Below are 23,725 nucleotides of genomic sequence, written 5' to 3'. Positions count from 1 at the left end.
GATCATTTTCCTAGCTTTATGTATGCATAGGCCCAGGACAGCAACAAAGAACCTACTAATATCCTTATTGAACCTTATTCATCCTGTTTGCTTCTTACCTTTTATTACATACATTGGCAGAGTATTCAATAGTCTCTGCCTCCAGCTGTCATCATCCCTTCTCTTCCAATTATTCCTATTCTGTAATTTCAACCACCATCATTCTACCAAAATGGCCTCCTCAAGGACATGGGTGATCTTTGAATCAACAAGTTCAAACATCTAGTCTTGGTCCCCATCTCTCTTGGCCTTCCTACATCTTTTAGAATTCTTGTTGATTCCTTTGATCGGCTTCAAATTCATTAGACTACGATAAAATTTGTCCTCTATGCTGAAGACCATCTTCTTTTCTGAACTACCTATTCTGACAATAAGTTTATCATCATCCTAATCATCTGTAATTGAAGACTTTGTCTTTTTTTCTGTTCTAGTTGCTGAGACCCACCAGTTGCTTTTTCACAATTATGGCCCTTTCCTAAAACATAGTTTGGGCACATCTCTTTCAGATTATTACACTAAAAACACAACTTAGTGGTACACTCTTACTTAAAAGTATTCAATGTGCTCCTCTCTACCTCTCATCCCTGTTACCTACTCAATAGAGACCAGTCCTCTGACTTCTTCAGTCAAAGTCCTCATTACTCCCCTTCATTCAAGACAGCCTGGTGTAAAGAAGAAATTTATACATTTCAGATGTGGGACCCTCTGCATTTAGGGCTGAACCCAAGGCTTCCTCAAGCTAGAATTCTTTAATCCCCTATAGAATATATTAACAAATCATCATAAAAGAACAACAAGTGTTATTTTTTTCATGGCATTGCCTAAATTTCCAAGGCAGAAATCCATCTCTTCCCAATAAAACCCTTTAATACTTGGAAGGTACCATTTGCATATCATGAATTTTCTCTTTTTTCTTTTTTCTTTCTTTTTTCTTTCTTTTTTTTTTCTTTCTTTCTTTCTTTCTTTCTTTCTTTCTTTCTTTCTTTCTTTCTGCCTATATATAATACATTGGTGTATCATTTATTGGGTTGTCATTGTATAGGCTTAACTATTTTTCTTTCTATCCACCATCCCAGCACTTTACCTATATTTACCTTTCTTTCACTAAAATATTGATTTCAGAATATTATGCATTCCTTAAAATAAGAAAGAATTTCAATTCACCCTCATCTCATTTTTATACACTTAAAAGCACATTTGTATATAATAAATTCTAATATGATGCAGAAATAATAGAAAGATAATCAAATTGTGTCAGGATCAAGAGAAAAATATTCATAAACAATATCAAAGGGGGAAGAATTAAAAAAAAACATAGAAACACAAATGCTCACCAGGGAAATCTGGATATTGAGGTCAGAAAACACAGAATAATTCATCTTTAAAAGTTAAGGATCAAATAATAATAATAAAATTAAAGTTAAGTATCAGTAAGAAGTCTAGTGTTCAATAAGCCTATGGGTGAGCAGGGAAGAATAGCCAAATATAGAAATTATGAGAAGGATCCAACAGATAAATAGAAAATGGGGCAGGGACATGAAGCAATATGAGAAGTTTTCAATGTTACCAAGGAGCCAGTTCTCTGGACTACTACCATTGAAGACCCAACTTTTCCTTTGTGATTCTTTTTTCTGCTTTATGCTCTTGTATCTTGATAGTATCATTATCCAGGAACTTTCAAAAAGCAAGTTTTCTTTCTGGCACTTGTTTTCTTATTTCTTCTATTAGCAGTATCTGGACTGATGACAAACACATGCAGGGTTTAACACCAATGCTAACTCATCAAGTAATAGCTACACATAAGGGACTGAGGACACTATGACTACAGCCCAGAGCTGTGTGCAAAAAGACTCAGAGAACACAAGTTAGAGGACAGTTTAAATGAGTTTAGCCACTGATTAATTTTTTTAAATGACTGAGCATATACCAGACACTGAGTAGAACTCTATAGACAAAATGAGTTAGGCATGGATCCTGCTCTCTAAAAGCATGCAAAGTACCTGAGGAGACTGACAATAAAAAAAGTACATACAAAAATGTGTGCCTAAATGCATATAAATGCAATGCTGATAAGTACAACAAATGGGGTGCTGAGATATCAGATAAATGGGGTATACTAACTGGTTGTTGAGAGAAGCCTCTGAGGTGGTGATGTATGAGCTGAGATAAAATATGAAAAACTATCTGATATAGAGGGAAGTTTATTCTAGTTAGAGAAAACACCATGACCAAAAGTGGGAAAACTAGTTTTCTCAAGGAATTCATATAAAGCAAGCTCATCTGCAGGATGGTGAGGCAGAAAAAGAGCAGTTAGAGGTTAAGACTGAACAGATAGGGAACATCTAGGTGTCTACAACAAATGAGATCAACAATCACACAATTAGAATGAGCATAAAAGCCAAAATACAATTTATAATTATACACTGAAAAGATGTGAAGCTGACCATCAGGAAAATTAACTTGAATTGTAAGAATTCACAGTCTTTAATTGAATCCATTACCTGACATAACCTCTGACTTTAAATCTGACCATATTGTATATTCTGACAGTATATTATCATGTTAGTGAATGGAACTATTTTATTTTTAGTTTGAATAATGGCTTTCATTCTCCAAAACAAAACTTATACTCCCCTGATTCACCTCCAAAGCTTTCACATTGGTCTAATTTTGAAGCCCTCTCAGTCATTTTTTTTTTACTAAATTTCTCTCTCTGGGAATGACAATCAGTTGGCATCTTTGCCTCTGAAATACATTCCAAATTCAAGGTCACAGAGATGTCATTTTTAACAACACTCTCTACCTCAGATGGAAATGCTGAGTGTCTGTTGGGTTAATTGCTTTCAAAAGAAAGACAGACAAATGAGATGTTCCAATAATGTTGAATGGCTGTGGATTCCTTTTTTGTGGAATATGTTCAGATTCTCCTCTTGGGGTTGCTTTTCTCAGAGAACGAGAAATGTATTCCCTCTCTGAGACCATAGGAATGCCAGACAGCCCAGAGTCCAAATGCACACACTGGAATTCCATTGACCAACAAACTCCTCATTTCTCCTGGGACAGAAGCCTCCAGGGTCTAATATTAGCACAGTGGCTTTCTTTTCTTCTTTTGTGTGCCTGGGATCTGCCTGCAAGGAAGTCTTGAGCACTCCAGATCTTCGATATTCTTGGATGGCTTGGTGAGCAATTGGGCAAGTGTGGTCCTCTGGCCAACAGGTCTCCTTTTTCTGAGATTGTTTTTCACTCTGAATTGCAAGCTAGAATACACATAAGTAATCAGGAAAAACTATACTAAAAATTCCAGAAAGCTATTCATGCTGCCTACTTCAGAACACAGAAGTTCAAAAATTTCAATGATGATCATAAATTAAATGGGGGCCTAAATCAAATGATTACACAGTAGCCAACAGCTAAGGTTCTCATTTTTAAGCTTTACTCAATATAAAAAATTCTTCCAAGAAAGAAATCATTTACAGTGCATTAAGTTTTGGAGACATGGCATCTGTTCTGGGTTACAGTTTGGTGTTCTCAGTTTCTAATAGTAAGATAGAATAGGGTTTTATTCACCTTACACACACACATACATACCACACTAGAGTCCAACTTCTATCCTAAGTTTGTATACAAACATGTCATCTAGATATATTCATCAAACAACGGTGGAAGCACAGGATATATAATTAAATAAGGTTTTCCTTTTTTTTATTTGTTTGGCTGAAAACTATTTGGTTTTTACATTAAGTGTTTTGGAAAGAAACTGTGGTGGGGAAAGTGCCAGTCCCTATGTTCATCCTAGGGAACTCCTCTCTGCATCCTAAGGAGAGAGACCCTTGTTTTCATCTGACGTTCTCTGAAGCTCAAGGACCAAGCTGCGTTGCTTTGGTACACAAGAGATAATGTAGGACACAGGACTGGAAAGAGGATGTCATTGCTCTTTGGCATGCGCATGGGGCAATGAGGCTCTGATGCTGCACTGCTCTGTAGATGACCCCATTTCCCTGCAGCCTGATTCAAATGTCTTCTGTGTACATGGATGGCTCCCTGCAGAAGATGCAAATGGTTTCCTGCATCTCCTTCCTGGTGGTCATTATCTTTGTCCTGAAGCATGCTTCCTTGCCTTCAGGTGGGTAACTCTGAGGCACATTTTACCCAGTTCCAGAAGGTCCTCAGATGTAGTACACACCCCTGTTGCCCACTCATCACAGTATCTGGCTGTAATACATACTCATGCACATCATTACATCATACAGCAGCAGCCCTTCAATGCACCTGTTAGTGACTTGCCTCCTTTGCCTGTTTCAGTTCAGCCCTTTCTTGTTATGCTTTCTGAGATCAGCTCCCAAATAAACTCCCTGTATCCATATTCTTGTCTTGGATCTTCAGGAGGAATCCAAAGTAAAACAGTTATCTCAATGCTATGCTCATTGAAAGCATCAGAAGGCAGTGCTGACAACAGATATCCTTTCTTGTAGACAGGGCATGGTGGCAGGGACAATGGCGGGCAGTGGGCATCAATGGGAGCTGTGTAGGAGTGGAACAAAACTAAAGGAACAATTCAAATATATTATATATATATATATATTTGACTGTATTTAGTTAATTCCAAGAATACTTGAGAGGGAAACTAAAGGAAGGAAGGCCTACTTATGCTATGAAATCACAGCACTTCTTAGTAAAAATGATTTATTATCAAAAGGACCATGAAAACTGAGGTTTTTGTTTAGTGCTGTGTATTCTAGCACCTAAAACAGTGTCTGAAACATAGAAAGCTTCCAATAAATATATATTGAAATAGTGAGTAAACCTGGCCCCCTTAGAAGCTGAAAGTAGATGAAGAATGAAATAGCATATGCAAAAATGTGTACACAAATATACACAAACTATACATTATCCGCAGATAAATGCACAAACACATGGACATTATAGCCTGCAGCAACTCAACTTTCATTCTTAAGTGGTACTTAAATGTAATATATTCCATGCCTGTGGCCCCTTCACTGATTGAATCTAGACGTTAGACTGTTTATCTACTATAATAGAGTTCCTAATAGATGTCAGGTACATCTTATGTAGATGTGCATGTCTCTTAATTTGCAACTCTTTAAAGGTTTTTAGGTTTTATGTATTATAATAGTAATGTGTCAAAGGCCCATCCTGCAAACCTTTTAATAATCTCCTGTATTTTTTTCTAGTATATTCTACTTTTAGTTTTTACCTTTGCATTATTTTTTTTAAGATTTTATTTATTTATTCATCAGAGACACACAGGGAGAGAGAGAGAGAGAGAGAGAGAGAGAGAGAGAGGCAGAGACACAGGCAGAGGGAGAAGCAGAATCCATGCAGGGAGCCCGACGTGGGACTAGATCCCTGGTCTCCAGGATCAGGCCCTGGGCTGAAGGCAGCGGTAAACCGCTGAGCCACCCGGGCTGCCCTACCTTTGCACTATTTGCCTAGCTGGAATATTTCATGTTGCAAAGAGTGAGGTACTGATTGACCTTTCCATTCCATTCTTCTGAGGAGTGTCAGTCCAATTCCAGCAATGATTTATGAAGAATTCCTCTTTTACTACTGATTTCAAGGATCACTTTTTTATTGACTTTAATAGACCCATTTGTATTTGAGTCTATTCCTAGGCTCTCTATTCCACTGAGTTTTACAATTCACTTTAAATACTTTATATTGCTTTTTTAGATTCCATAACTTAGGGAAAGTATTGTCATCTTGCTTCAGTTTTTCCAAGTTAATTCTCGAGGTAGGTCTTATGAAGCTGATGACAAAATGTTCTTGACTATAGCTGACTGAGACAGAAGGCAGAGAAATGGTTTTTGGCAAGTCTGAGTATAACAGCAAGTTCACAAATCTTACTGACACTTATCTCCTCGGAAATAATGTCACCCAACCTGAGACTCTTATGTCCTGAAAACTTTGCCTCACCACCAAACCATCTGTAGTCATGAGGTGAGGCCTTTTCAGCCTCTGCCTAAAATCTTTATTGTGGATTAGCTGTGAAGTATGAAATTAGTTTTTTTTTTTTTTCAGGAAATCAACTAAGTCTTATTATTTCTGGGAAATTTCTAAAATAAAACAAACATGTATTTCCCCACTTTTAAAATAATACACTAAAGTCGATTTATAATAATCATTTTGATAATTGCATTTGTATAGTAATTGTGTTATGAATTGTACATATGAATATTTGTATTCAAATATTTTTGTTTAAATGTATATGAATTCTGATGTTTGGTGATACTTAACTTTAATTAGAAATGTTTTCATCCATCTATGGCATGTAAATTCTAAGTTTACCTATGTTACTGGTGCTTCAACATTATGGCTATAAACAACACACACAGTTAATGTTAATATAAATGTGCACACATAATGTAATTCAGCTTATCTTTTTCTCTATCTCTTCTTATTGAGCAAGAATTGCAGCCTTAAAAAACTTTGAACCTATTTCTGTTGGCATCAGGACTCCAAAATTTGCTATCAAGTTTCTTCTTGCCCACTTTTCTTCCTCTCCTCCCATCCTCCTTTCCCTGACCCTCCTCCTGCAATGTCTTCCTACACTCTTTCCTCAAATTCCCAGTTAGGAAAAAAAATGTGAATAATTCTTTATGTTTGAAAAATTTGAGGCATAAAATTTTAAATAAGTAAATGAGACTATAGATGTTTCTGAGATTTAACATTTCTAATGAATTATCACGAAGCTCACTCATCTTTTCTCTTTGCTTGGTATACCTTTAGCAGCTGCCTACTACTATCTGGGGCAAAGAAAGGAATCTAATTCAGCTACTCCAGACAACCGCTTTGTGTACCATTGGGTCAAAGGCATACAGGTGAACAAACAAAGAAATGTATATAACTCTGTCTTATCATGAGAAGCCTGGATCACAAAAATAACCCATGGCTTCAATTTAGAAAATCATGAGAGCATTAGGACCTGCAGACCTTATAACCTCTACTATTCTTACTGCCATCAGTTACGTTTTGTTAGTCAGACGCTATCTTCCAAAGAGAGTCATATTTCCTCTCAGTGAGAAAGATCATTTCATTGTCACGCTTGTTCAGTCCTCCCTGGAGCAGGAAGTGGTATTATAAATATGTGTGCCCAAGCTTTAATATAGTATTTTTTTTCTTTTTATGATTTCAACCTTGACCTCTGATTTGAGAGTCTGCTGTTTTAACCATTAGTGTTTCTCTAGATCTTAAAGCAAGAGCTACATGTCCAATACTTACATAAAATGACCTTGGTAAAATACATATGCCACCATATTAGCAATTATTTTTATTTGACATGATATAACCACATATCAGCATCAAATCAGAACCCATAAACCAATAAATTGTTTTGCTACTTGGCTGTTAGAAGAATGCTAAAAATGGTAAGGCGCATCTCTAGCGAAACCAACCCAAAGCTGAGGTTGCATTTAAAGTGAGTTCTTTCAGTGAGGAGAAAAGGAAAAAAAAAATAGACAACAGATATTAATGCCCTTCTTGGAAGATAAGTTCATCCTATCTAATATGCATTAGAAATAATCTACTCATTTGATGAAAGGTTTGTGAAGCATGAATAAAGGGCCAGGCTGCTTGTCTACAGCAGCAATTAACAGAATCACACAAAGCCCATTTCAGTGGCCTATTTTCTCAGGCCAGCCATCAGTGTAATTATCCACATTAGAGGAATTTTCTGAGCTTGAGGAGAGGTTCACAAGTCAAAGGGAGCTGAAGTTCACTCTGGGGAATTTAACTGTTTGGTTTTAATAATTCCTCATCAAATAATCTCTAAGGTATCAAAAGAAATCATTCCCTCTGGTCTCTATAAGGAATCATGACTTCTGTGCTGCACTGGCATCAACACAAAGTGATATTATGAAGTCATTTCTGCATTTTGAGGAGCCTCTCTGAGGGGAATATGCAAATGGTATTCTTGATAAAGAAGGAATAATTTTGTCCAAGTTATGAGCATGGGCATGTGCCAAAAGGTGAATTCTGCCCACACTTTCATAAAAAAGATATATACCAAAAAGGTAAATACAGCAATGCTTAGGTTTGCAAATGTTACAAAAGCAACTCTCTTTCTTTCTTAGCTTTATGGTCATTTCTGTCACTAAGAAACTCATTGCTACTTAAAAATAATTTAGTTGAGGGTGGGAAAGTCATTGTTTCATTCACAAAAGTAATGAATTAATGAATATACATACATATATGTAAGCACTGACACGTGGTATTTATATGAAGATACAGTAGCCATGACACATATTTATACCTGTCTATTTGCCCATCTGATTTCAGTCCTTTTAAAAGAGATAGGGAATATGAGAATATAGTAGCTAAGATTTATATAATTTCATATGTGTGTGTGTGCAAGTATATGTATATGTGCAATTTTCCTGTTGATATCACATCCCTCCTTTAACATCATTATAGTGGCTCAGCATCAGTGAACACCGAAACTGCCCTTATTAAACTAATAAAAGAGACCAATCTTTTCTTAGATTAGATGGTTAGACTTAGATAGGCTTTTTCCCAGGTATTTTAGATCAGCAATAGAAAAGCCTAAGAGGGAGAAAGATTTTTCATTGTTCCTATTATATGTATAATGGAATGAAATATACTTGTGGCCAATTTCAACAAAGCTCAATTGGTATTTAGGAGACACTAGCATGAAACTTGTCTGCTAACAATGCACAAAGCGAGGTCTCAGACCAACAGTTTAAAGTCCTCCAAGTCCTGTGAAAATTTGATTCCTGGAGTAACCACACTTATATTTATTATGAAGAAAGGACACCCATGCTCTCCACTAAACCTCTATGCCAGCTATATTTCAAGCATCACTGAGTTCTCACAGTATGAGAATTAATCAGAAGATTGAGAAAGAGTTGCTCAAATCTTTCTTTCCCCTCTGCATGTTAGCCCAAAGGTGCCCTTTTTAGGTGAAATGGAGGATGAATTAGTGGTGATGAGGGAAGGGAATCTAACAATGGATATTCACATGTCTCTGAAATTACTCTGGTTAACATATCTAAAAGATATGGAGCACAATGTAGGGTCCTGTACCCTGTGAGTTGTTTATTTTGAGATGCAAGCTGATGTCTTTGATTACTGATGGTGATTTATGGTGAAAGATAGTAAAATTTAGTCACAGACAAGGGAGTAGCCATTGTGTAGTTCTAGAGGGTTGATATTTTTCCAAAATGCCATTCCTCAATGATGTGTGCATCCAACAATACACCAACACCACTGCCACATTTACAAAAAAATAAATAAATAAATTCATGCAAAAACATGAGATTCACTTCCACATGCCAACTGAGTGAGTACAACTACAACTGGCAGTTAGGGATCCCTGGGTGGTGCAGCGGTTTAGCGCCTGCCTTTGGCCCAGGGCGCGATCCTGGAGACCCGGGATCGAATCCCACTCAGGCTCCCGGTGCATGGAGCCTGCTTCTCCCTCTGCCTGTGTCTCTGCTTCTCTCTCTCTCTCTCTCTCTCTCTCTCTGTGTGTGACTATCATAAATAAATAAAAATTAAAAAAAAAAAACTGGCAGATAGAAGTATTCCTGATTTCCAAAGCTTTCCATATAACTGAATCCCCAAATTTTGTTACTGTTCCCACAGTCAGACTTACCTAATGGTACGTAGAACAATGCAATCTTTTTTTTTTTTTTCACCAACATTCACTGCTTAGATGACTACTAATATCTCTTCAGTAAACACCCACCCACACAAGCACCTGAACTGTAACTGGAATACACTTTAACAATTTTAGCTCTCCATGCCCAAGGCACAACAGGATTGGTTCAATAATTATTATCAGTATGGACAAGAGAGGTACAACAAGCATGTCACCTTGATGGAGTCCAACCAGGCACCGCAATATTAATGAGCATGTTTCAGCCTTATACTATTTCTCAGACCTATTAGAAAAAGGTTGTTTTGGAAAAATGTACTGTGAATGATCATGTATTTTCAAAAGCTATGACCATTTTTCTTCAATTTATTTAAAAGAAAATTTGAGCAGGGCCATGTGATTTAGGAAAATCAAAAATATCAAGCAATAATTACTTAATGTGAGGCCCTTGCAGAGATATACCATATGTATTTTAAGGAGCAATAATACAGCTATGGTGAAACAGACTAACAAAGAATGATCAGTTCAAAGAGTAATAGAAGTAGAAAAGCAATATAAAACAGATAAAAAAAATAAAACAGTTATTTCCTATCACAATATGAAAAGAGTGACCAACAGCAATTTCAGACATGTATAATTGGTATACAACATGAAATATTGTTGGAAAATATTATTTATAACTGCAGTTATGTTAAGATGCTAAATTTGTGTATATCAGCACAGGAACTAACTCTTAAGTGCCTTGAAAGTCAGAATAAAAACAAGTTGAAGCAAAAAATTATGAGGTGAGTCAGCGTGCAGTGTTGGTCAACAATTCTCTCATTAAGAAAGCTTAACTGTCATTTTCCTATAGACTTATTTGCCACTGCTTGGAAATTAATGGAAAGCAGGTGCTGGCAATCAAGAGCAGGAACGGGGGAAAGACAGAAATTCCTTCAGAGGATAAGAGAAGCTGCTGAAAATGGATGTGCTTATGGTTGATGGTTGAGAGAACACTTATGTGAGCTTTCAAGTTCAAATGCTAGCCATTCTCAGTTTAACAAGGCAGTTTTCTCTAGGGAAGCTGAGGATCCTTGAAGCTCATAGAGACTTCAGACCCCACACTCTGTTCCTGAGTTTCCACACCGTATTGGCATCTTACCAATGGAAACACTGGAGTATTTGCAAAAATGAATCATGATGAACAGCAGTGACCCCCAAACCCCCATCTCATCATATTTAACTATCTTCATTTAAAAATGTCACAGCCAGGGGCACCTGGGTGGCTTAGTCAGTTAAGCATTGGACTCTTGATTTTGGCTCAGGTTATAATCTCAGGTTCATGAGATTGAGTCCCATGTGGAGCTCTGTGCTGGGCATGGAGTCTGCTTGAGGTTCTCTCTCTTTCCCCCTCCTTCTGCCCATCCCCACCCTCTTCCACAGAAAGAAAAAAAAGAAAAAGAAAGAAAGAAAAGAGAGAGAGAAAGAAAGAAAGAAAGAAAGAAAGAAAGAAAGAAAGAAAGAAAGAAAGAAAGAAAGAAAGAAAATATAGGAAGGAAGGAAGGAAGGAAGGAAGGAAGGAAGGAAGGAAGGAAGGAAGGAAGGAAGGAAGGAATCACAGCCAAAGGTGATTGATGTATTCATTAATCTTAACTAGGAAAAGTAATATGGAAGAATTACCTTATATTTTTGCAACCGATGGTGTTGTTAACTTGAAGGTACACAGGCTCTGAGTAATCATTCATAAAATAAAACTTAAGTGTTCACCAGCATTGACAGATCTAGTGTCCACCAGTAAATATGTTTAGACAAATCTTATATTTCTCACCAGGAAATTATCACTTTCACATGCTGCTACCCTGATCAATGCCTAAGAAGTTTTTAACTGGACATAGAAATCTGAATAATCTATTTGCTAATTGTTCCTCTTTTATGTGTCTAAACACTGTTTGGTCTAGATCCAAAACAGTAATATACAAAACTTTTGACTTTACCTAGAAGTCAGCCAAATCTTTTTTTTAATAATAATCTGACTTACTAGACATCTTTTATTATAAAAATGAAGCAATAAAAATGTTTGACCTTTAACCACTACAAGTCTTGAATTATACACTGCAATGTGAAAAGTAGATAGCTGCATTGTAGAAAGGCAATTACTTTCCCTTACTTGTATGTACAATTTTTTTAATGAAAACAATATTTGTGTGATAAAAGGAGAGGGGGAGGGAAACACAAATCATATTATTGATTTTATTTATTTTTAAAAGGACTTTATTTATTTGAGAGAGAGAGCATTAGCATGGGGAGAGGGAGAAGCAGACTCCCTACTAAGCAGGGGAGCCCACTGCAGGGCTTGATCCCAGGATCCTGGTAGTGTCCAAAGGTAGACACTTAACCAACTGAGCCATCCAGGTGCCCTGTATTATTGATTTTAAAACAAAGAACATGGCTTAGAGTTTTAGCAACACATTTATAGACACTAATAAAATTTCTAACAAAATTTATAAGTATATTCTTGTCTAAATAATTTTTAGGAGATTCAAAATGCTAAGCATGGCCAAACCAATCCCCAATAATCTCTGAGATTCCCATTAATATATAAAAAAGGAAAAACAAAGATTGTTTACCTCAAAGAACTAAAAAGGATGGCAAATCCTGACATTTGCACATTGATTCTTCTCTGCCTTGCCCATAATAGATGCTTCCCAAAGAGCCTCTGAATTGCCCTAAACACAGATCTTTAGGCATCATTAGCAATTATTAGGAGTTTTTGTGTGAGATTAAATATATTTGCATCACTTGATTTAAATTTGATTTAAATCCCTTCACCGTGCCACAGGGAATAACAGATTAAAATAGTAACCTTTAAATATACTGTTTTGGAAACCAGAGTCAAAATATTCCAGTGTCTGGCAAGAGCTGCCACTAATCTAGGCAAACTATGAGGTCCCTTTCAACTTTAAATCTGTTATTTATGCACTGTTTGCTTGCTTTAAATGTCATGGGATTTGTGAGAATAAGTAGCAAGGACTATCACACCTGGATTACCTGTTAGGATGACTGTTTACATTCTAAACACACAGTTTATTTCATTGCATAAAACAATTCTACCAAAATCTTTGAAAAAAAAAAAAAATCCCATGAGTAAATTGCTACAAAGTTTCTGGAAGTCAAGTTGATAATATTTATCACGAGCCTGAACACATTCCTATCCTTTGGTTAAACAGCCCTGATTTTAGGATGTTTTAAAAAGATTTATTTATTTATTTATTTTAGAGAAAAAGAGAGAGAAAGAAAGAAAGAGAGAATGTGTGTGCTCGCACATGCGCATGCAGGCACAAAGGGCAGAGGGACAGGGAGAAGCTCAAGTGGACTCCCTACTGATCACGGAGCCCCAAGTGCAGCTCAATTTCACAATCCTGTGATCAGGACCTGAGCTGAAATCAAGTGTCAGATACTTAACAGACTGAGCCACCCAGGCCCCCCTATGATTTTTTTATTGTAGGCACTGTGCTAGTTTTGCTGAATCTAGCTAAACGAAGGAAATATATCAGAGAGAACTCTGTTCCCATATAGTTTGTTTTGAAGTAGATACAAATAGTCACCCATAGTAACTACAAATATGATAAGCCCTATGAAAGAGATGGACTGCTTCTATGAAATGATAAAATAGGGATTTGGATGAGTTTAGATGCTTAAAGAAGTAATACTTAAATTACTGTCTGGAGGACAGATGGTCATAAACTAGATGAAATGCCTAGTGAAAGCATCAGCAAGTTCAAGTTCACAGGCCTGGAAAGGGGGAGTATAAGACCCTGATCTGAAGCAACTAGATCAGAGAGATTAAGGGAAATGTAGTATAAGAAAGGACAAGAAAAACAGTCAAGAATACTATGTAGGCATTGCTAAAGAGCTTCAATTTAATCCTAAAAGAAATGGGAAGTCACTGAAGATTTCTAAGCTGGGTGGTGTCATGATCATATTTGTGTTTCTTATAGATCACTTTTGAGTATACAATGGGGAACAAACTGGAAAAATGCGATAATGAATATAAAATACTACAGATGTGATGTGACAAGAATTCAAATCGGATGTGAGGCACAGAAGTAGGCTAATCTGAGAGATATTTAGGATATGGTATTAGTAATAGAGGCTCTAAATGGATAATGAAAAAGGATATGTGATCCTAACATTTTTAGACATTCTATTTGGATGCATAATAGTGTCATTCACTGAGATATAAAATGCTTATGAAGGTCTTGGGTATGTGTGTGTTGGGGGGACACACTAATAACTTCATTTTATACTGGTTAAGAATGATTTCCCTTTGAGTCATTGAAAAGTTGATGACAAGTAGATAGGTATTCAGAAAAGAACTCTGGCCTAGGGAGAGAAATGTGAGTCATCTGCATACAGGTAGTAATTAAAGATGTAGGTTTGAGCAAGGTTTCAGGGAAGAAACTATTTAGTGAGATGAGGAGAGCCTAGGACCAAGCCTTCGGGAATTCAGGCATTTAATGCCAGTTAGAAGAATATAGTTTTGCATGTGGGACGGAGAGATTATAGTGAGAGAGATAGGGGGAAAACCGGAAGTGCATTTTCTGGGTGACAAGTGAAGATAGGGGCTCAACAGAAAGAGACACTACCCAGCAAATAAGATGAAGATAAATAAAACTAGACAGTGTCTTTACCAAAATTACAGCCTTTTCAGTGGAATTCAGGAGAGTCGACTAGTCAGTAGTAGAGTTGGAATTATGGTTGATGTGAGAATTTTTAGTTTCTGCTTTGTATTTATTTTTGGTGGAAAGATTTAAGCATATCTCAGAAATTACTGGGAAGGGCATATTTGAGAGAGAAGGGCTGAAAATCCAAAAGAGAAAAGCAACTAAAAAGGAAAAGATAGGAGGTGGGAGAGGAACCTAAGCAGAGGGATGTTAAGTAGAGAGCTTTCACAGGTGAATTGGCAGCTCCTCTGCTAAACAGGATGGTATATCAGTAAGGGTTCTCCAGAGAAACAGAACAGGATACACATAGATATATAAGTGGAGATTTAAGGGAATTTGGTTCACATGATTATGAAGGTGAAGTATGCAACAATATGTCCTCTATAACTACATAAGCAGGAAAGCAGGTGGTATATTCAATCTTGAGTTTGAAGGCTCAAGAACCAGCAGCTCCAATGTCTGAACCCAGAAGTAAAATGGACATCCCAGCTCAAGAAGAGAGAGAATTTACCCTCCCTCTGACTCTTTGTTCTATTGGGCCCTCAACCTACTGGCTGATACCCACTCATATTGGTAAGGGTGATCTTCTTTACTCAGTCTCCTGATTCAAATGCTAATCTCTTCCAGAAACATCCTCACAGACACACCTAGAAATAATGTTTTATCAGATATATAGGTATTCTCTAATGTAGTCAGGTTAACATGTACAATTAACTATCAGAGACAGTAAAATGGGTGAAAATTCACGTTTGATACTGGCAAATGTAGAAGTTTCTGTCTTCTGGCATCTATCTAAAATTATATATGAATCAATAGGGACAAATGAAAGGATGTTTGATGGAGTATTATTTACAAAAAGTGAAAATTTTGAAATTACATAACAATCATAAAATGATTAAATAAAATACGGTCAATTATGTTGAAAAGCTATACAGCTATTGTTAGATATATTTTTCAAAAATATTAATGTCACTATAAATTATTGTCACTAAAATATAATGTAACTAATATTCACTGAAATAAGCAAGATATAAAACTTATTTTCCAATGTGTCCCTCTGTATGTGTATATGTATTTATAAAGACTATGGTGTTTTATATAAAATAATACTCATTATCTAAGGAAAGTGGGTTGGGTAATTTTTATTTTTTTCTTTATATTTTTCAATTCTTAAGCAACTAACATATTCTTTTTTTTTTTAAGACTTTATTTACTTATGAGAGACACAGAGAAAGAGACAGGCAGAGACACAGGCAGAGGGAGAAGCAGGCTCCATGTAGGAAGCCTGACGTGGGACTTGATCCTGGGTCTCCAGGATCACACCCTGGGCTGAAGGTGGTGCTAGGCCACCGAGCTACTGGGGCTGCCCTCTTACTTACAATCAAGAATATACATGTCTTAAAAAATAAAATCAGTATCTGAATCTCAAAAACTAACCAAATAAATCTAGTCTCATTTAAGTTTAGATAAATGTAAAAAAAAAAAAAAAAAGCAAATTAAAAGTCGGAAGGGACTCAACAAATATAACTAAATTTTTTCCTGAGGGATTGTCCAGTTGATGTTTAATGTCTTTTCAGATGAAACTCTCAAAGGCCTGATATACAACAGAAGCCATTTTTTATTTCTAAGTCAGCATGACTGTACAAAAACTTTGTTCAAAGCAAAAGGCTGATTTATGGCCTGTCATGCATGCATTGTACATCTGCTTTGTGAATGAGTAGCCTAAAGGAAACCCATTTTGTCCTTGAGATATCGATCAGTGCTCCTACTCCCTGCACTCCTTCATGGTAAAATTCATGATTTCTACCTACATGCTAATCTATAATCTTTTGAGCTTTTACAAGATGTAAAAAAGTATATAACCCTGTAAAAACTGTTTGTTCTCCAGAGCACTTTCTTCCCTGTGAAGAGCATGTTTCCCAGGCAGCTGTCCTAACTTGGGCTTAAATAAACTCTTAATTTTAGAGATTCTAAAAGGTTTGTTCATTTTGTGTGAACATTTCCAGCTCATCCCTGGCATGGTTCAGGGGCAGCTGTTGCTAAATGCAAATTAATGCACATTTACATTTAAAATGATCATTTCAATATATCTGTGGTAGGACAACTTCCTGACTTCATTCACATTATTCCCTTGGGCAAACAAGACTACTGCCTTTGTTATAGGACAATCAAACTCTCCAACACAACATCACTTTGCTTGAAAATATAATAATATAATAAATATCTTTCTATTTATGCTTGCTTTCTTAGTCCCAGTATATATATTTTTGATTCAAGCTTTGAGCTCTGCATTTTATTTCTACTTATCCTCTCAGAGAAAAACCAAGTTCATAGATCAAGAGTATTTGTAGGGGGGAAAAAAAGAGGGGAAGAGGAACAATTATTAGTGATACAAAAAGTCCTACATAAAATTGGTGATAAGCAGCTTGTGAAGCTAAAGGCATTTTATTATCTAATTAAGGCATCATCTGGGTACCAGAATAACAGCAATGCCCCACTCTACTATTAAGCCACTGAATTGAATTTATTTACAATGAGCATCTAGAGAAAAATAATAAATACAGTTTAAGAGAAAACTTCTGAAGTTGGGATACATAAGTTCTAAATTCAAAAATTCCTGATTCTGCAAATAATTAACAATGTGACCATAGGCACTTAGCAAGTAGAGACCCTTTTACTATCCTATGTAAAACAGAAACAATAATCTCTATTTCACTTATTTTGTATTGCAATCCAGAACAATTGTGAAGCTAAAACAGCAAGTGTGCAAATACATGGAAAAGGATGAATTATTAAGTGAATATACTGTATACTCTAGGAATCACACACACACATACACAATTACAATCACAATCACAACATTTCCAATGAACTACAGCATTTCAATACCAACCTACTGTATATTTTTATATGTTTTACTAACTTTTCTACATCAGGTTTCTAAAACTGTTCCACATGTCCTGCAAGATGTTCCATGAAAAAGAAAAGGGCTCTTGTCTCTAAGTTCATGAAATAGTAGTACACCCTATTCCTCTCTTATAGACTTATAAAGCACACTAGTATATATTAAAGCTATGAGAAGTCCTGTAGATAAAAATAAAAAGGGGGGGGGTTAATTTTGAATATACTAGAGTTTTCAAATTTCTTTGATTTTGCAAGAATACTTTTTTTTACTATCTAATAATATCTCATTTAATGTCAAATTATCAGAGTCCCATAAAACAGCTAAGCAAACACATCTACATTATTTGTCATCCTTAGTTATTACCCTGTGTGTACAAATGACACGTGTATGATATAAACATATTTAAATGATTCTATGCATATAAAGTTTGTTATTTTTCTTGTCAAACCACACTGTCCTATACAGTAGTCAGTAGTCCTGAAATTACAGCAATTCTGAATGAAATGTGCTTTAAGTGTAAAATATATACCAGATTTTGAAGACTTGATAAAAAAATTACAAGTACTCAAATTTGTGTAGATTACATACTGAAATTGAGTTTATTTGGATTTACTGAGTTATATAAATTATATTATTTAAATTAATTTACCTGTTTCTTTTTTTAGAAAATCTAAAATAGTATCTATGGTTCCCATATTTTTATTTCTACTGGACATCACTGCTATAAAATTGTTAAAAATTTGAAAATCCCAACAAAATATAAAGAAGAAAATTATCACTTATAATTTCATCTTTTTTCTAAGTAATTTTATCTCCTAAGGACACTTTCAATGCATTTTCCAATGACTATTTTTGTATGCATATGTTATGACAATTAGGATCATAATACACACAGATGATAGACAGGTAGGTAGATAGGCAGATAGACAGACAGACAGGCAAATAAACAGAAATCGACCTAAACCACCCTTCTTTACTTTATTCTGAGGGCTGTCCATGGTGTTGGGCTATAGAGTTTGACTTCTTTCCTCTTCTTCCTGGTGATCATAAAGCCCTGAATAAAATCAAACGACTTCAGAACACAAAATCACCTAGAAAATGTGCATCATGACATAAGCATCAAGTCCAAGGGTTTCACCAACATGTGTCTGAAGCTGAGTCTGGTTTCAGAGCCTTCTGGTGACCTTGGGAGACAGGCAGAGAGGAAGGGAATCTAGGCTTGAACATAAACAGGCCTGCCCGGGGAAAAATTCTTCTTCATCAGATTTGCCTTTCGTCTAAAAAAAGAAACCACATATAAACCAAACCCCAGCTTGCTGCTGCCATTTATTTAACGAAGTTTTAGAAAAGCAGAAAGTTCACTATAGTCAGTGATTTATTGCCCAGGGGAGTTCAAGGAAACTCCCTCTTGTGAGCTATTCATTTTCTTTTCTGAACATCCCAAATCATCTCAGCAGGAGGGGATGTGTGTCCCTGACCTTGGCCGCTTTCTCTGGTTTGCGTTTTCATTTGCTAAATAGGTCACAGCACATTGTTTATTCTGGCCCACGGCTCCAGCAACGCTGTGGGATTCCCTTTCCTCAGCCTTGCCCTCTGCTATTCTCTCCTTCAAACCCCCACCCTCTGGGACTTGAATAAGCACTCAAGCAACTTAAAATCGTGCCTGAGTCCACATGAACAACCAGTTCAGTGGTTTCAATGGAATGACATAGTGTATGATTCTATTCAGTCTACCAGGCAGGCAAATGAATGGAAAACAGTCATGTTTGAAGTTTGCCAGTGCAAAGATTAAATAACTAGGTTGTGTGGATTTCCACTTCCTAACTGCAAGTGTTTTAGGTGGACATAGCTTTTGTTCTCTTTAGCATTAGTTTGATAGATTCTGCCTTCTACCACTTTTTTCTCCTTTCAATTTTTCAGTATCTGTTATGAACTGCCCACCCGAGCCAGCAACTGCATCAAAATAATGCTACTTTGTTTTGATAAGGTTTCTTTTTTTTTAATAAAATAATTTTTTATTGGTGTTCAATTTACCAACATACAGAATAACACCCAGTGCTCATTCCGTCAAGTGTCCCCCTCAGTGCCCATCACCCACTCACCCCCACCCCCCACCCTCCTTCCCTTCCACCACCCCTAGTTCGTTTCCCAGAGTTAGGAGTCTTTATGTTCTGTCTCCCTTTCTGATATTTCCCACACATTTCTTCTCCCTTCCCTTATATTCCCTTTCACTATTATTTATATTCCCCAAATGAATGAGAACATACACTGTTTGTCTGATTGACTTACTTCACTCAGCATAATACCCTCCATTTCCATCCACGTTAAAGCAAATGGTGGGTATTTGTCATTTCTAATGGCTGAGGAATATTCCATTGTATACATAAACCATTGATAAGGTTTCTGATCAAAAGATCACAAATTATTTTGTGGATGATTGAGATGTTATCCCATCCTGTGAGGCAAGAAAATAACAAAAGAGTAATATATCATATAATCTGCAAGACTCTCAAAAGAAAATATAAAAAGGGAAATGCATTATTTTAACTCAGATTCTGCATCTTCTCTATTCATCTTTCTTTTTATTATTTAAAAATTTTCATTTCTCCAATCTTTTTTTTGCACAATTGAATTTCCCCCTTTTTTTGCCTTCTTTGAGCATTTTTATAATTCTACTTCATCTCTTCTCTTAGTATATCTATTACACTTATTTAAAAAAAAAACTTCAGTGGTCACCCTAGAATTTGCAATATACATTTTTAATTTATCTAAGTCCACCTTCAAATAATACTACAATGCTTCAAGTATAATACAGGTGCTTTAAGTGAAGTATCTTAATTCTTTTCACCATATAATACATTGTTGCTATTACTTTGAACGGTTCCCTTTTAGATCAATTAAGAAAACAATTTTGTATTATCTTCATTTATTTCCTCTCCAATACTTCACTCACTTTACATAGATCTGAGTTTCTGATTTTTCTTCTCTCTGAAGAATTTTTCAAACACTTCTCACAGGGCAAGTCTGCTGATGAATTCTCTCAAAATTTCTGTTGGAGAAAATCTTTATCTCTCCTATACTTTTGAAGGATGATTTCTATGGAAAAGAACACGAGGTTGGTGGTTTTGTTTTGTTTTTCTTTCAATACTCTAAATATGTGACTCCATTCTTTTTCAACTTGCAAGGTTTCTAAGAAGTCCTCTGTAATTTTTAACTTTCTCCCCTTGAAGGGTAGCAGAACATACCACCTCAAAACATGCCACATAGTCATAGGATTATTCGGAGCTGATGGTAATTGAGAAGAAACAGATAAAGAAAAGCTCTTTGCCCTCCTCCATTTGCCTGAAAGCAGGATATAAATTTGTAAAGGTCCTCCCCCGCCACCAGGAAAGACAGAAGTTAATCATCAAAGACAACTACAGACCCAAGGATTTTTCCAAAGGAATCTACATAACAAACTTTACTAACTAGTCTTTATCTACCATTAGCTTCCCTATAAATTTACCTTCCCACAACCTGCTGCCCTAGAAAGTCAAAGTCCTTTTCCTTTGTCTTGTCACTTCTCTAAAAATTTGGGGCTTTTTGATAAGATGCTATATAAACTCAAGTTCTAACCACTCTTTTGGGTTACTGATCATTGAATATTCCCATGTATTATGAGCCAGGCTAAAACACTTCTTTGTCTTTCTCATGCTAATTTGTCTTTTGTCTTTTTTTTTTTTTTTAAGATTTTACTTTTAAGGAGTACCTGGGTGGCACAGTTAAGCACTCAAATCTTGGTTTCAGCTCAGGTAATGATCTCAGGGTCATGAGATCAAGCCCCATGTTGGCTTTACACTCAGTGTGGAGTCTGCTTGAGATTCTCTCTCCATCTCCCTCTGCCTCTCTGGCTCCTGCTCTTTCTAAAATAAATAAATAAATAAATATTTTTTAAAAATCTATATTTAAATAAGCTTTCCACTCAATAAGGAGCTGGAACTCACAACCCTGAGATCAAGAGTCACACACTCTAATGACTGAGCAGCCAGGCACCCCTTGCCAGTCTGTTATACAGGGCTTCAGACAATGACCCTAAGATGGGTTGAGTTAAAGCAGTTTTTCCTCCCCTGTGCTATAGAAAGTATTTTCTCCCCCTTTGGTTTCTTCCCAGATTGTTTCATCTTTAATTTTCAGCAGTTTAAATATGAAATGACTAGGTATATAGGATTTCTTTCCCCTTTAATATTTTTTTGTACTTATCCTGCTTAGTGTTGTCTGAGTTTCCTATGTTTTTCATTAAATTTGGAAGTATTTTGGCCATTTTTACTTAAAATATTTCATCTGTTCCTCTCTCTTCTTCTGGTATTCCAATTATGAATATGTTACAGTTATATTTCAGTTTGGGAAATTCCTACTGACAAATCTTCAAGCTCACTGATTTCCTTCCTTGGTTATGTGAAGTTTAATAATGAGGTCATCAAAGGCATTCTTCATTCCTGTAACTCTATTTTTCTTTCTGGTGTTTCCTTGGATTCTTTGAGTTTCCATTTCTCTGCCTACATCACCCATCCTTTCTTGATTCTGTCTACTTTTTCCCATTAGAACTCTTACCACATTAATCATAGTTACTTTAAATTCCCTGATAATTCCAGTATTGGTGTCCTATCTGAGTCTGTTTCTGATGCTTGCTGTCTCCTCATACTGGTTTTTTTTTCTTTCTTGCCTTTCGGTATGTCTTATAATTATTTATTGAAACTGGACATGATGTGTCACATAATAAGAGCTGAGGTAAATGGGGCCTTTAGTGTGAGAATCTATGCTAATCTAGCTAGAAGCTGGGCTGTGTTTAATTTTGCTGTAGATGCCAAAGGCTCTAACATTAGCATCTTCGATTTTCTCTACCAGTTACAGACCATGGGCTTCTCTGAGAGTTCTCACTCAGAGCCAGTGTGCCTTGCAGCTTTTAGCTGTAATCCATCATTACTGCACTGGAGCCTACTAGTGTGGTGTGAAGGTGTGAAGGTGAGGGGGTATTCTACAGCCTTATGATTGAATCTTTCATTAGGCCTGTGTCCCTGGGCTATGATCTTCACAAGTGATATAAGCTTTTTATTTTGTTTTGTTTTGTTTTAACCTCCACTCCTTACTCTCTTCTCTGGCTGCAGTGTTTCTATTTCCTTAAAACTCTGACTACTGGTGACTATGCGCCCCTTCTTCTTCAGAGAGAGAGAAGGCCAGAGGGGTTGAAGTGGAGGAAATCCCTTCTCCCAGTTGTGTTGAGACTGACAAAGTCTTTGTCTTGAAGGGTGGGCCTTTGCTATGTAAAAATCTCCAGGTCTATTTGATAACAGTTAATCTTCCCTCTCCTGCCAAAGCCCTGAGAGGATCTTCCTCTGATGTTCATTTACTAGGAGAACCTGCTGGAATTCCCAGAGATAAAGCCCACAGAATATGAAGAAACCTCTAAAAACTGCAGACACCTGGTCCTCACTCTCATGCTAGTCCACATTTGGCCCCCAGCAATTTTTCAAAATTACCATTTAAATGTTAGGGCTCCGGACACTTGTGTTCTAAATAAGCAGATCTTAGCTATGACTTTCTGGATTCATCTGTTTCTTCAGATTCTGGATTGGCAGTTTATCCTGGAAACTTAGCTCTTGATGGGCCCAAGAAAAGTATGTCAGTTTGTCCAGCTTTATCTCCCAAGGACAAAACAACAACTTTCAAGCCTTTTGCATGTCAGAGCTGGAACTGGAAGTATCCTCATAACTGAATGTTCCCTTCTTATTTGTCATAAGTTTATCCTTAGAAGGATACTTCATAGTGTTTGATCACAGATGAGTCTGGGCATTGCTATCACCAAGTAATGTCAATAATCTGTCAATTGTCTTTCCTGGACTCTATCTTCTATCTTCACTTATTTTTTTTTTTTTCCCACTGAGCAAATATTTATTATGGGCCTGTGGGAATAAGATTACCATGGGTGCTCTCTCCTGGTATGTTCACAAAATCCTTTGAAACTAAACTTCCAAGATAATCTACATAAGGAGGGCTACATTAAGTTTCATCATCAATATTTTTTCTAAGCAATAATAAGACTCTGTCTTAACTCAATTGTTGTCCATTGATTAATAAATCAAAGAAGACATTAAAGAAAGCATTATATTTTGAAATTTGAATTGCCTTGCCACAGTAGAGGTAATGGCCTATCAAGAAACTGTAGTGAAAAGCTTACTTTCAGATTTTGGAGTGGCAAAAGAAATCCTATTAAACCCTGAGTTAGCACTGGAAATGTGAATTCAGCTGAATAAAAACAGTACTTGGTTCTGCCTAGTGACGTTATCAATTTCCATGTTAACAAAAGTCAACATTTCTCAGCAGCCTGGGTGGCTCAGCTGTTTAGCGCCGCCTTCAGCAAGGCCTGATCCTGGAGGCCCCAGGGTCGAGTCCCACATCGGGCTCCCT

The 23,725-nt window shown here is 36.4% G+C and overlaps 1 protein-coding gene and 1 long non-coding RNA gene across 9 annotated transcripts in view; one reads left to right on the top strand and one right to left on the bottom strand.

Annotated features, from left to right (window-relative positions):
- Positions 1-6,921, top strand: part of LOC119875975 — a 151,065-nt gene extending 144,144 nt beyond the window's left edge. Inside the window, exon 9 of the long non-coding RNA XR_005354090.1 lies at positions 6,787-6,921. This is a non-coding gene — a long non-coding RNA (uncharacterized LOC119875975). The remainder of the gene's footprint in view (positions 1-6,786) is intronic.
- Positions 1-23,725, bottom strand: part of LOC119870828 (cornifin-B-like) — a 174,898-nt gene that overhangs the window by 106,702 nt on the left and 44,471 nt on the right. The window contains exons 2-3 of one of the 8 annotated variants that reach the window (XR_005354082.1): positions 20,235-20,377; positions 17,996-18,558 (exon numbers count right to left, since the gene is read on the bottom strand). The exons of 6 other annotated variants lie outside the window; for them this stretch is intronic. The gene's annotated coding sequence lies outside the window, so the exon portion shown is untranslated. Of the gene's footprint in view, positions 1-17,995; positions 18,559-19,561; positions 20,378-23,725 lie in introns of those variants that run through there. One more of the 8 variants, XR_005354081.1, reaches the window with a different exon arrangement.

Source organism: Canis lupus, chromosome 1 (genome assembly GCF_011100685.1).
Source record: "Canis lupus familiaris isolate Mischka breed German Shepherd chromosome 1, alternate assembly UU_Cfam_GSD_1.0, whole genome shotgun sequence".
Classification (NCBI taxonomy): domain Eukaryota; kingdom Metazoa; phylum Chordata; class Mammalia; order Carnivora; family Canidae; genus Canis; species Canis lupus.
Note: the sequence above shows the minus strand (reverse complement) of the source record. Positions and strands in the feature narration are given on the sequence as shown.